A 12300-nucleotide genomic window follows, 5' to 3' on the forward strand; every position below is an offset into this window, starting at 1 on the left:
AGACCAATGCTGCAAAAATGACCGGATATAGGTTCACACTGCAAATGGATAATGAGGCAAAGACTTTTTTTAATACATAGAAATTAGATATTTTTCAATGGCCAAGTCAGCCACCTGATCTCAGCCTAATAGAGCATGTCTTTCAGTTACTAAGGATAAAACTTAAGAGAGAGCCACAAATAAGCATTAACTATAAATACAAATGGCTGTAATTTGTAAAAAGTAAAAGCAACATTTTTGTAATACTGCATAAATTAACTTAAAGACAGCATTTCATTCACATCTTGATTGTCTGATTTCAAATGCATTGCAGTAGAAGCAAAACTGCTAAGGTTGTGTCTCCAACAAACCATGGAGCAAAGTATATCTAATACTCATTCATGATTTACAGCAGCTGTAAACTAATATTTGTCACTTCTTTTGAAAGTAAATCACAAGCAGATTGAATGATTTTCAGGCAGCCTTGTGATGTTCACTTTGAACGGCTTTGTACAGTTGAAAAAAATCCAGCAGCTAGTGCTTTAATTAGAGATTTCCCATTTGACCTATCTTGCGTGTTAGTCACTGAAGAATGATTATAATATAAGACGAACTAAGTCTCTGTGTTGTGTCAGTGTGTTTGAGCGGTGGGTGAATAGTATCAGCAGTCTTGTTCATCATTGACTGGGTCACTGGGATCCTCTTGTGGATATGCAAAGAGTGATGAGCATCAGATAAAGGCTTAACGGGATAAAGAATGTGTGAGACGTCCCAGAGGATGTTGAGCCAGCACACGGTTTCACTGCCCTTTTCCACCTGAAGGAAAGAACAAAACCTGGCAAAGAGCCTTAGCCAGATGCTCGAGTTGCCAATCAATAACACAAGACCCAGAGTTATTTCTCTTTATCCCTCTGCCATTCCAGTGTATTGAAGCAGGAAGCTTGTCAAGAGACAAAATCTATAAGTGAAAGGTCATTGGTTTGTTCTGCAAGACCTAAAGCTCTTCCATTAACAGCCGTGTCTCATGTGGCTGGTTTCATATGAATTTAACAGAATGTTTTCAGTCATATCATGGCTGTAATAAACATCTTTAAGTCACAGCGGTAGCAAACAGAAAACAAAGAGTTGTAGATGTTATTAAAACCAGCTCAGCAAGCTGGACTCAAACACAGAAGCAAATATTGAAAAAAGTGTGAGCGCAGGTAAGAAGCTTGCAGGTGCATTCTCCTTTTTAAATGCCAACATAACCCTGAGACTCATTGTTTTTTTTTCACTTAAAATTATGTTGATGATCAAGACTCTGGTACATTTTAAAAACATATCTAACTAGGCAGCCAGAGATTACTTATGTGGGAAATTAGTTAATTCCATTAATCAGCATTAAGCATGGCTAAACAGAGCACTGCCTATTTGTCCTATGGAGCAGTGTTCAGTATACAACTGAACTTAAAGAGCAAAACTAAAGGCATACGCAAGTCAAATTTGCTAAGTAGGCTTACCAAAATCTGAGGTTAAATCTTATTAAACTAATGCTAACAACTGGGTTAATCAGCTTACAAAGATTAGCTCTTTCCTCAGCTGAGAAGCTAGCTAACTGTCTTGAGTACTGGAGGAAGCCACAAAGTTTTGATGGTCTCTGAATAGTCTTTGAGACTCTCATGATCCTCCCACCAAGCCTTTCAGAATGGTGACAGTATTTTGGAGGAAAATTTATCAGCAGGCTGCACTTTTCTGTGTCTTTATCTAATAAACCAGCAAAGGTTTCCACTGCAGTGCACCTGAGAAAAACCGCCACGAAACCTGGGGTTGGACCTGAAGTTATCTTACATAAGCACTCAGAAGCAGCAGCATCTGCAGGAGAGCCGTGATACTCGGGAAGAAACTAGATTTTAGATACGCATAGAAAACAGGCTAAACATGAGAAGCAGGCACAGATAATTAAAGATGACGAGGATGAAGATAATTCCAGGATGATAAAAGACATATTCTAGGCCCGGGTGCAGTGAAAAGGGCCACTGTGCTCACTCAGCTGCATTCGAATTCACAAGTTATTGTGTTGTGTTCTGTTGTGTTTAGTTGTCCCATCGGCACTATGACTGAAAAACAATAAAGAGGTATCTTATCTCATCTTATCTTAATGATATGCTATCATATATCCTTACAACAGTAAGTAAAAGTTGGTAATGAAAAGGTTAACCATACACGCCACACGTTATTATATGGTTAATAGTAGCAATTGTAGCCACATGACTGATTTGGATCAGATGGGTCTCACTTTGGGAAGTACCCTCATGTCTCTTTGGAACTAGAAAGAGACCATTCATCAGCTTGTGAAGTAACTTTTAAAGCATGATCTCGCTCAGAAATTGCAAAACAAATGGAAATGTGCTGAGAATGTTCTGAACTGACAGTCAGTGACCGTGGCTGTCACAGTTCACAGTTCAGTTTCCTGCTTTGTACACCATGTGACCAAAGACAAATACACTTTTATAACTGTTTTTAAAGTGTGGGTATATTTCATCATGGGGTTTAAAGTAGATCGTTTAGGATTTTAGAATTGTAATTTGTTGTGTAGCCTTTAAAGTTAGTATGGTTATAAGTGTGTGTGTGTGTGTGTGTGTGTGTGTGTGTGTGTGTGTGTGGGGGGGGGGGGGGGGGGGTGGTATAAATGTTATAAGAATAATAAAAACAAATAAATCAGACATAATATTGTTTTATTTTTTCAGTTTTAGACTGAAAATGAAAGAAAAAAAACTACCAATTTTAAGCAAACTGCAATTGGAGACTATCAATAAAATTCCCAAATTCTTCCCTCTACTCTAAATTAGAAGAAAAATGTGACTTTTAAATTATTTTTTCTTAATATATGTGGTCCTAATATTCCATCATATTTTCATTTGGTCAGTTCCAAAGTATGTTGAATGGCCAATCTGTCTCAGTTATTCTTGATTTTCATCTTAAGTGCTGTAAGTTGTTATATTTCCCTCAAGCAAAGTGTCCATGCTTGTAATCTAACAGAAAGCGTGAAGAAATGCTTCATAAATGTGTGAGAAAGCACTTAAACACTGGGCCATCTTGAAGCCTTCCTTCAAAGTCAAAGTGGTGAACAGGCAGCTTGTGCCCACCTTTAAGACTTTGGAATAGAATATTTATTGAAAAGCTTAAAGAAGACAAATTGGTCTAATTAGAAGCCCCAAAAAAGAAACACAGTCTTTAGTCTCTAAAAGTTAAATGTCTGAGTTTTTTGCACTGTAAATGTCAAAGTTGTGCCCACAGACACACAATCACACCATGATGAGTGTATTCCCCTGTGTGTGTTTGAATTAGTGCTCTCTTGAGTACTTGTGCAATTTTTGCTTTGTTTATCGCGAGAACCCTTTTACCTTCTTGCCCCTCTAGTCTCCGGTCTCCTCTTTGTCCTTTAGTCCTTTTACTTCTCCGTGGGGAGAACACATTTTCCTCTCGGTTTGACACAATCGATCTCAACCCAGTTCAAGGATGTCTCATTTTTACTTTCTCACTCCACCTTTGTCTACCTATTGCTTTCTCACCATGTAATCATACAATTATTCAATTACTTTTGTAAATCAATCAATCCACTCAGATCAAATTAAATTTGTTTCAGAGCTTAGTGCCTGTTTCCTACACACAGTCAGAGTTTGGCATGGAGACATCCACGAGACAAATTTAAATGACAGGGTGGAAGCTGTTAACATCATGTTGCTAATAAGACTGACTGAAGGGGAGCAGGTGGTAGAAAAGAGAGAAAAGACTTAAACTATTTCCTGTCTTGTACAAGCTCTTCTCCTAAGACTAATTAAACAACATCTTCTGTTAAGTAATATTTAATCCTAGAGTCAGAAAATTGTCTCAGAGATTTATGACACCCTTTACCCGTAGATTGCAGGGGGTTTTCTCTTCAAGAAAAATCTATATTTCATATGTGTTATGGTGCAAACAAAAGTGGAGCTATTCCCAGTGTCACTTAATACTGGTTTGTTTGGGGGGAGTTTTTATTTTGAATCTGCAGTAGTGTGCAGGGTTAGCAGGGTTATTTTCTGCTAGTGTGAAGTCACTCAAAAAGTAGTATTAAAACAGACAGACTGGCCTCAGCCCAGTTAACAGAAGTCCCAACACCTCTTTGATTACCATCACTCTGTCTCATAAACTGTTCATAATCTCTCACTCACACTAGCTTTAAACAGGGCAACCAGCCTGGTAGTTTTTGACTGAATTTTTTTCACATTTGGCAAATAATTGTGGTGACTAACTGGGTTCTCAGAGGTTTACCGTGCAACACCAACAACCTCTGGTTGACCACTTTTGGTTGCAAGGTGGCTGCACTTGTTTCCTGGTGGGAGGCAACCTGACTGACAGATTGGCAAATCATTGCCAGCTGTTTGTATTCTGGACATGCTCCTATATAAAAGTCAACCACTTGTGTCATTTTGCAGTTAAATAATCATCCTCCAGCAACTACTTCAACATTTTTGGAGGAATTTCTGTGTTTGTGTTTCAAATCTATGAAGTTCTGTCTGAACTCCCGTTTGAATTTGCATCAATACATTAACTTTTCTAAAAAAGCAAAAAACAAAAAAATACATTTAGCTCTATGTCACCAGATCATGATGATGACATTAGCTTACCTTTTGTTAAATGTTAGTGTTCTTCATTTTACTAGTATAAAGTCATTCAGTGAACATAAACAACATGTTTTCGGCAGCAGAGGAACTAATGAGGAGCTTCGGTGTGCAATCCCACTGATTCTGCAGGTCACTGAATAAGACTCTGCAATTTGAGTCTAATCAGTTCATTGATCCGTTCACGTGTCTGTAAGTCCACCCCGATAGTGTTTGGTTCGTGAAAAGACGGTATCTGTTCCAGTAATGCAACTTGATGCCGTCTTATAGACAATTTCAGGTAATCAAACTGAATTAAAATACGACCTTAAATGGCTGTGATTAAAACAGATGCAGCATTGCTGTGCTACATTTCTGTTACATCATATTTCATATGATGATTCTCAGGGAAAATCAGTTTTTACTGATGTATTGTTATCTAAGCTTTTGCTTTATCTAGTGATGCAGTTATAGAGACTTCTCCCAAGTGGTTATTTTGATCTTACAACAGCTCAATCAACACTAACAAGAGAGGTTAACAGCATCCTTTGTTTTAATTAAAAGAAAACCAAATATGCTTCTACAGATATTTTTATTCGGTTTGAAAATGTGGAAAAAAGTTGTGTAGCAGTGCATTGGTATTGGTGACATATTTAAATGATTATAATAATAACAACATAAGCTGTTCTTTTTTGCATATTTATGGAATGGAGTCTCTGGACCTTTCTGCACATTTATTTTGGGTAATTCAGTTGTCAAACGGAGACTATCAGCCAAACTCAGTTTACTGTGCATTTTGTTGTTATTATTTTTAACTCAATTTCTATAATTTATCACAATAATATTGTGATTGTGACTTCATTTGGGTATTAAATTAGTTTACTGGAAGCTAGTTTAAGCAAACATTGATGAAAGAACAGTTATAGAATTGTTGAGCAATGGTAAAAAAAAAATAAAATAAATAAATGAGTAAGCAAAAATAAGCATGGACATACTACATTCTTGCAAATGCAGATTTGATGTGATTTTATATTGTCACGTATTTTGGGAAGGTAACTGTAGGCAAATGGAAACTTGATCAAATGTCTTCTTCTGCTTTGTTTCTAAAAGTGTCAGGTCCAAAAGGAAGTCTGTGAGCTCTAGAAAATCACCTGTTCCAGGCCTCCCATAATGAAAATGTTACATAACAAGATATTAGTGTGGCTGAAAAGACTGGTTACATTTTTGCCAGCTTGTTTGCCCACTGGTTATGTGCTTCTTTGCATATATCTGTTGTGGCATTCAAAAGCATCTATTAAGTATTTTTAGCATTATTTGAGATTCTTTTCATGTTGCTTGTGTTCTGTGGAGTATCCGGGAACAAAAAAATATCTCCACCTATTCTGTTCCTAACAGAGCATGTGCGCTGTTTCTCTCTGGCTCGTTTATTTTTTCTAAGATTCTAACCCTCTCAAGTACACTCATTAGAGCCTCAGTCAGGCATGGTTGCCAGATTGTGTTTGGCAGGAGCACAAACAACACTGGCAGCACTTTTTGTCTGCCCTCAAAGTTCAAAAGTTCAAAACCAACAACAACCAACCCAAAGACAATGAGAGGATGACATGGGTTTAGATCCAAATCTGCGTCACCATGCTTCTGATTTCAGTCTAATGAGACATGCCATCAGTTTGTGCCTCCTTGAAGTTCCAGTTCATGTGATTGACTGGATTGGACCCAAGAACAAATAAAAGATGGCAGCCCTTCAAATGAGAACATATGAACACTCAAAATGTCTCCAATGTTAAGTTACACTTTATATAAATACAAATGAGAAGCAGTACAAGTTCCTTTCAAGTTCCAGTTCAACCAACCAAAATAACGTATGCTGTCTTAAGATGGCAGATGCAAACAAAAATATCTAGCAAGGTGTAAATTAAGGTTAGGGACCAAAAGTTTCCTTTAAACAAACCTCCTGTGTTTATTTTTACTGCAATTATGATTTGTGTACTTTAAACTGAATGAACAAGACCACAGAGAACTCTATGTTGGCCCCATCATGCTAGGCACAAATTATTTTGGAGTTGCATCAGAAAAGTGCATCCATGTTAAAGATAGATCAATAAAATCTGTCAAATCAAACATGGAAAGGAAGTTGCAGAAAGTAGCACCTAATGTCCTAGAAAAAATAAATAAAAACAACAGCATCCGTGATGGTGTTTACTCTGAGCCTACCACCAAAACACAGATATTCTTGAATCATAGATTTCAGAGGCTCTTGTCATGAGTTTTAATCCCACAGCATAAATGATCCTAAAAGATAACCACCCATCAGCAAAGGTGGAGATAAGCACTCAGTCACACAGCTTTAGAAACGTGTTGGTGAGCTCCTGGCAACCTCCAGGGTTGCTATAGAAAACTGATCTATATAGCACCTAATGTCAGGGTTCATCCATCATGTTACACAAAGTGAAAACTTTGTGCTCTGTCCATGGTCCTGTAATTATAACTGCTTAATTTGAATGTAATAAAACCTTATTAAGGAAAAGTGTGCTTTCAAAGTTCATTAACATGAAGGTATTGATCAAAACAAAAACAAACAGCAAACTATAAACCAATTCAAATTAAATTGTTATTAAGACTTCACTTTTCCGACGTCGATCCAAATCTGAATATTTTTAGGACATTTTTTGGTAATCTATACATTTTTATCACATCTTTGTCTGACATTGCAAAGAAACTGACACAAGCGAAGAAAAGTCTCACTCTTTCAGCACGAGCTCTTAAATCTCTGTAATGCCTTCTCCACACAGCAATAACTAATTTTATGTAAAGTTAACACAAAGTGAAAAACTGAGCTTGGTGTTTTACAAATATGTATTATAATATATTGCACTCTTGTAGGATTCTTCATTCTTGTAGTATTCATACACTCAACATGTACTCATGTATCTCTTTGCCATCATATATATGGAAGCTGTTACAGTAGAAACGGCCTTTAAGTGTGGTTTATCTGGTCTTTGTAGAATTCATCTTGTCTTTGGATGTGTCCAAAGCATTAGAAGAGGTCAACTGGAAACATATAAAGGTATTATTTCATTAGACTTTAGTGTGGTGAGATAACCAGCAGGTTGACAGATATTCTCAGTTGAACTTGGCATCCTAAAGGTCTTAGCATGTGTACTAATGGTGGGTTGTGCAGAATTTCAATTATATTTAAAAATCCTCCTCCAGGCATGTTCAACGATAAAAGAATTAATAATCTTCTTAGAACACACATTTTAAATCTGTTTTTTTCTGTTACATGGACAGAAATTCTGCCCTCTACACCTCCTCTCTCAATGAGAAATGCAGAATGTGTCAGTATGCAAATACTATGTTTCCCATTGGTGAATACAAGACCATGCAGTTGGTTGTGGCTCCCAGGAATGACTGATCACAAATCCTATTCGTACTTAAATGTCTTTGATCCTGTTTTTATCAGAGTTTGGCATCAGCCAATTGCCCCACAAGGTTTCCTTTTGGCATTGGTTCGCCATGATGTTGTGCCAATGGTTAGATCAGTCGCATGCCCAGCACTTCAGGAAGGTTTGGTGTCACATGTTGATGGACTGGGCAGGCATGAGAATCAGAATCAGAGAGTATACTGATGCTGATTTTAAGCAGGTTTAATGTTAATGTTATTTTTAGAGTGGGAAATACTGCAATCTTTTAGTTAACAGTTCACCCGTTGCCTACTGGTGGTGGTCAGAGGGCCCGGTGGCGCCAGTGTCCGGCAGCCTCGCCTCTGTCAGTGCGCCCCAGGGTGGCTGTGGCTACAATGTAGCTTGCCATCACCAGTGTGTGAATGTGTGCGTGAATGGGTGGATGACTGGATATGTAAAGCGCTTTGGGGTCCTTAGGGACTAGTAAAGCGCTATATAAATACAGGCCATTTACCATTTACCATTTAATGATCTTGAGATCCCACAGCCACCCATCCAATCTCCTTAAGGGACTTTGTTGCTGTTTCAAACAGGACTGTTTGCTTTCAGCATTTAAAATTGTTAAGGGGCAGATGCCAAAGGACTGTGTTTTTCCTGATGTCTCCTGAGGTCTCTAATAGTAGATAAGATTTTTCTTGAAACCTTCATGAGACTCTGTAGGTGTGTTTAAATCCATCTCTAATAGTGCTTGAACTGGAAGCTGAAGCACTAGGGAGGGTCTTTGTTGTAGTAGAGCTTTGAAAACCTGCCAGCATTGCTGGGCCCATCGTCGACAAGACTGTGGCAGGAGGTTTAGAACCTGGAAGGGCTAGAGTTTGGCAGCTTCACTCTTTTGAGACTGTTTCACCAATTTAGGTTTAGAGTGTCCTCCAAAACAAACTGAACATAAGGCAAGGCAACATCTCTGTCTTGCAAAATGCTCCCTTCTAAAAATCTGTGACCCTCCTCCCCCAAATATTTCAGAAACCTTGCCTTTCCTCTCCCTGCCATCTGCAGATTCCAAGAACAGTACAACTTCTGTACAAGTCAAAAGAGCTACAATGGAAATGCATTGTGAGACAGCCTGAAACGCTTTAAAAGTACACTATTTTAGATAAGCTATATTTATCTATGGCTGACTGACTGTAATTAAGTGGGTGGAAGGCACAACAGAATTACATGTTGACATTAATGAAATACAGCAACAGAAATTGTCCAGTGCAGTCCTTACACTTAGAAATCTCCCCACTATCGGCAGCAATGTATAGTCACAGGCACAAGTGAGCAAAGAGGTTTAAATATGTACATAAAGTTTGCATATGGAGAATCCAACATGATAATTACATTATCATGGTAATTACACCCATGTCAGCACTGAAATTTATCTTTAGTTGATAGGCAGGTTGAAGAAAATAAGGAGGAGCTGGCATGTCAGTGCAGCAGGAGCGAAGATGAGTTGTCATACACAAAAAAGTGATATTTTATCTTTCCCCTCCATTTTTCTCCTCTTCCTCCCACATGCAGTCAAATGGTCTGAGTGAAATGTGTTCTTTTAAAAGGATTGAACCGTGTGATTGAAGCTTAAAGGTAATTTTGACAAATAGCTTTTCAGTGGTTGAGGAAATGAGTACATCTCCACTGACAGACTTAAAGTAACAGCTGAAAGGAAGATAAAGTCCTGCTGTATCACGCAAGGTTAAATATGAAGCAATCATGTACGGGACGAGTGAACAAGGAGAGAAGGAAAATCTATTTGTGAAGTAGCCTCGGCATTACCGAACATGACAAAAAGTCTCATCTCTGACCTCTCCATCTTTGTCAGGAGTGTTTGTGAACAGCTTCCACAGTCTGGGAGGCCTGGATGAGGACAGAGAGAGTTATTGAAAGGTCAATTGTCCAGGTAGTCAATCTATACTATTAACTGATGTATTGATCCATCATGTGTTTGATCACTCTGTCAGGTAGAGCAGAGGCAGGTGAGTTCTGAGCAATCAATCTCCAGCAGTCTCACATACAGCCTCCAGCTGGTTGTCGATTGGCTGCAAGAGTCTGCTGATGAGCCAAATGTCTGAAAGGCCCCAAGGGAAATCAATGCACAGCCCCACACAAAGATTTTACACTTCATGTTCTTTAGTTGATCATATGTCTGAAAGGTAAATCACAGGTTCATGTACAGTGCTGTTATAGAGTGAAAAAAAGACAACAAATCAAAAAGCTGAAATACAGTTTTTTGATTAGTTTTTTTTAGTTCTTCTGGCTGAGTTAATTAATCATCTTGTTTGGTTAAGTAAATATATAGTTCAGCTAATCAATGCCTTTCCTAGTTACTGTTGCTACAGCTGTCAAGTTTTCAGGTTCAGTAAACAGTTGGGAATAAAATAACAGCAATTGATGTAACAGTCGAAGTTCTGACTCAATTTGACACGGAAACAATGAGGTCATCTTCGATTTATGACAAGAAAAGAAAAACATTTTGGATGCTTGGCTCACAAAAAACAAGTGAGATGATGACTGTGCTTGAATGAGCCTCTAGCAAAGAAGTGTATAGTGCACAGGTGAGCTCCTAGTTTATGGAAACCTCCACAAAACTGCAGTATGGATATGATCAATTGTTTTTGCAGCAAGACTCTGGAAGCATTGGAATGCTCAATATTTGCACAAGCATTTTATGATGTTGTGGGGAAATAAAATATTTATTTTCACATCCACAGATAATGTCTAAAATTATCCAGTGCCTGCAGCTACTTTAGTTGGCAAGATTGCACTGTTAGTCTGATTATTTGCTGATGTGTCAGACTAATGTAAAACCTGTGCCAAAATTGTGTGGAGATGGTTTTGATTGATAGCTATGGACTGCAGACTTCAAGACCCATATACAGGGAGTCAACTAAAAACAGACTCTAACAGCTGGTGATAAGCTTGCAATAAAGAAAATCCCAAATGGATGATCAATAAAACAGTGCTGCACAGTGTATAAGGAGAGGTTACTATATAATGAGTAAAACAAGGTATTTATACACCGAGGGATGACTGGGGAAACGGGAAGAACAAGTGCCAGGTCAGGGTAATTACACACAGGTGAGAGCAATCAAGGGAAGCCAGAGAAATAAAACTATCACAGGATATGGAAGAAAATAAATTTTCAAATTAAAACAGGAAGTAACCAAAAGATAACTAGTAAACAAACCGAGTTAAAGGAGCAAGAATAATAAATAATAAACCAAGAATTCAAACCAATGACAGAACAGTAAAGAAATCTAAATAGGAATCAGAACTCAAAATAATATGAGCTGTAGTGTTTATGAATTTGGCAGACTCAGGTTGTGAATGTGGTCTGACCTCGATCCCACCCGACTATCACCTGTGCGGGTTTGAGCTAAAAAAAACTTCCCTCATCCAGTATGCTTTGTATTCTGGGATGCTGCAAGGTACTAAAGATGTGCAAAGGTCCGTACAGGCTAACAACTAGCTGTGCAATGAACGGAAATTTTCCAGTAGTGCAGAACACAACAACTTCTTCCTGTATTTACTGTTGTTGCTCCTGCCCCAGACACATTTGGCCTATAAGTAGACTGAAAGTTCTCACATAGTAACACATTTTGGTTCATTTGTAGTTCGCTTGGCTTTTCCTCTGTCTGAAAACTAACCAAACCAGAGGGAAAAGATACAAGTTTACAAACTCATGAACTGATTTAGGCCAGAGTAAATGAACTAGTGTCGAGAAAAACTGGCCACCTTCTGAAACTTTCTGAAATATTTTCATGTGTCACAGTGTTCAGGACAGGAGCCTGAGCACAGAGTCAGCCTTTTTCCTCACACACATCAGTGAGCTTTGGACTCCTTGAACCACGTTTGCTAGAAACACCCCACAAAACCTGACATTTTGGTCCAGCCATCTACAGCCATTACAATACATCCCCTGTCAAAGATCCTCCAAACCCATCAGCTACAAGAAGTGAACGATCACAATCTGCCTGATGTATCCCGCCCCTTAAAGGGTGTCATTTCAACAATAAAGCATTTCATATCAACAATGAATCGATCAAGCATCTATCTAATGCTGTAGCTAAGTTTACATAATCATGATAACACTATAAGCAAATATCAAATTAAGTGATTTTGGGTGATATTAAGCAGGAATTTGATGACACCTCCTGATCACCACAGCCCAGTTTCTACTCGCCTCTTTTGTGTGTGCGTGAGGCACAAAGTATGTGCGTGAGTGCAGTATGTATGTGTGTGTCCCATTCATCATCGGTGAA

Source organism: Astatotilapia calliptera, chromosome 9 (assembly GCF_964374335.1).
Source record: "Astatotilapia calliptera chromosome 9, fAstCal68.1, whole genome shotgun sequence".
Taxonomy (NCBI): domain Eukaryota; kingdom Metazoa; phylum Chordata; class Actinopteri; order Cichliformes; family Cichlidae; genus Astatotilapia; species Astatotilapia calliptera.